Here is a 3,184-nt window from a genome sequence, read left to right on the forward strand (position 1 = left end):
CGGCAAAGACCTCTCTTCTGACCTCTAAATCAGGCAGACGATCAACTGGCTCAACAACACTTCCCACCTCAGTGGGAGGCACATCAGTTGGTGAGCCACCATCATGCTCCGCATTCTCTAGTTCACCAATCATACTAGAAAAAGGGAACCTCTCTGACTTTGAAGAAACTTCCTCTGCTACTACACCAGTAACCTTCTCAAATGGGTCAGGGTGATTTACCTCTGTGCAAAATCGGCTTTCCCACAACTTCCAGAAGTGAGCAACGTCTCTCCCCAATATTGCATCATACATTAAGCCATGTACCAAACCCACAGAGACTATCACGAAACCACATGGTGTCTCGCTGTTCACTTTTGCAGTAATATAATACAGAGTATCCCCATGTATGCAGGTCACATCAACAGTTTTCCCCTTATGCTTCAAGGGGTTCACCAGCTCAGCTTTCATAAGCGTAACCAGGCTACCAGAATCTAACAGAGCCTCTACTCGGTTGCCTTCTACAGTGAGTACACACATGTGCTTATCTGTCTCAGCCTGCCGGTCAGCAGTAGAGGCTGGCTGTACAAAGAAAGACCCCCTGCGGTTGACATGAGCAGTATCACATTGCATAGGTTCATAGATAAGTGAACAATTAGCCGCAATATGGCCGAAATCACCACATAAGAAACACTGAATCACATTATAATCTAGTCTTTTACGGGGAAGGAACCTTCCTGGCCCCTCTGGCCTGTCTCCAGGTTCCTCACCCTCATGCTTAGGTACATTCCATTGCCCAGCACCCTTCTCCCCTGGAACAGTCTTACCAGTGCCGATGGGAGTTCGCTGTTGCGCCATCGGGGCTCGGTAGGGCAGACTCAACAGCTCCTCAGCCGCCACGTTCCTCTCCACAAGTTCGACTAACTGGTCTGCGGACTTAGGGTCTCTATGGCTCACCCACTTGTGCAGAGATGCAGGTAGCGATAATAGATATCGGTCCATCACAACTCTTTCCACAATCTGTGGTCCTGTCAGCGTCTCGGGCTTTAGCCATTTTGTGGTTAGATGGACGAGGTCATGCATCTGTGAGCGTGGAGGCTTTTCCATTTGGAACTCCCAGCGGTGGACTCGTTGGGCCCATACAAATGAGGTGACTCCCAAGCGTGTTAGGATCTCCCATTTTAACTTCGCATAGTCCGTGGCATCAGCCAGGCACAAATCATAGTAGGCCTTTTGTGGTTCTCCAGACAGAAAGGGTGCCACAAGACTTGCCCACTGTTCTTTTGGCCAACTCTACCTTTCTGCGGTTCTCTCAAAGGCCGTAAGATATGCCTCCACATCGTCACTCAGGGTCATCTTCTACAAAAAATGACTGGTGTGTATGGAGTGAGTGTGGGTTGGAGGGTCAGTGGAAGCATCTCCAGTCCGGGCTACTAGGTGTTGTACCACCTCTTTTATGGCCCGGCTGTTCTCCGCTAAGGCCTGGCAGGTTTCCTTGATGGTAAATTGTTGTTGCCTCAGAGCTGCCTCCTGAATTTTGTTGGTTTCCTGCTGAGCTGCCGTAGCATGGAGCAAGGCCTTAACAATGTCCTCCATGTTGTCTTTAGGTGTAGGATTAAAGCAAAACCTGGCTTCTCTAAGCATCTATCGATGCCACCTTCATGGACTTCACAGAACACGAGTTGATATCCAACACAACAAATTGGTATCTGTCACTTTAAATTATAAATTTAGAATTTTTCCTCTTGCTGCAATTTTCAGTGTGCATTGTCCGCATTCTCCACCACTTGTGTTATGATCGAGGTAGGGGTCCTTCTCCTGGAGTAGATGGACACCTCCTTACACACAGCAGCCAGGAAATAGTACTCCAGTCGTCGATTTTCATGCAAGCTGGTCGGCACCAGTTTTTATTGTGCAACATCAATAATCAAATAAACAAACATAAAATAAATCCTAACCCATTTGGGCTCTAACTAGACAGTAAATTCCCTCACTAACCAAACATTAAAATAAGTTCACATCCACAGTACCTTCTGGTTTGTAGCAAACAGTGTTTCAGAGCAAGCTAACCTGCGGGCCTGCTCTCCCAGGTATGAGACACTCAGCCACAAGTAAACCTGGCTTATCACAGCCAATTCCAGGTACAAGCCCTAATGACCTGCTACCAGGCTGAAAGGCCCAACACCCAGAGTGGCCTGTGGATGGAGCCCTCCATCTCCTCACATACACACCCCCAGGACCCATTCCGGCTTTTCACAAAAGCCAACATTTCTAGTCTGCTTTGTCCAACAGACTTCTCCTGGGGGTTTTAAAACACGTAGGACAGGAATCTGGGACAGATATAGAAGCCATTCCACACTTCTCCAGTGCTTCTATCATAACACGTAAAGGACAGGTCTTAGCGGGAGAGCTGTACTTTGCTAAAATAAGATAAGCATGCATACGGCACTACTAAACGCTGATATGCATGTGATGCTTGGTGTATCCCATCCCCTATCTTGTCTCTCTCTATCCCCTACCCACTAACCCTGTCTCTTGCGCTCTTTTTTCTGTCTCTCTCACCGTGGATGTGCACTCACCATTGACGTACAGATGTGCTTTTCATCGCCCAGGTAACAGGTCAAATTAGCAGATTTGTGGTGACAGAAGGGATGACAAGGTTAGTGGTGGGTGAGTGGGTGGTTTGGGCAAACTCTGCATAGTCTCTTAATGCCTAGAGGAACGGGCAGTTCTTCGGCCAAGGGTCCCCAGAGGTTTCCTCCACAGGGGTTTTTTATTCTCCTGAGTTCTGAAGGATGATTCTACATGAGTCGTGAGACTTCTGCCAACTTATTTGGTATCTGGTTGCTATATAAACAGTAACTAGAGAGACAGTCGATAGACACCAGAAAGTAGACAGTAAATAGGTCTACAGGGTTTATAGGTCAACAGGTAAATGGTCAGCAGTGCTTTAGGTAGACAGGGTTAAAATGTCAACATAGTCAAAAGGTTGACATGCAAATGGTCGACACAAAAAATGGTTTTATCGTTTTTCATGATTTTTAGACCTAAAGTAAGGCTGAGGTATAGGCTAAAATAACAAAAAAAAGGGTCTATGTTTTCTGGGTCCATGTCAACTTTTTAACCATGTTGACCTAAAGCACTATCGACCATTTACCTGTTGATCTTTAAACCCTGTTGACCTATTCACTGTTGACCTACTGGTGT

The sequence above is a fragment of the Taudactylus pleione genome, unplaced genomic scaffold (genome assembly GCF_031769625.1).
Source record: "Taudactylus pleione unplaced genomic scaffold, aTauple2 ptg000352l, whole genome shotgun sequence".
Classification (NCBI taxonomy): Eukaryota; Metazoa; Chordata; class Amphibia; order Anura; family Myobatrachidae; genus Taudactylus; species Taudactylus pleione.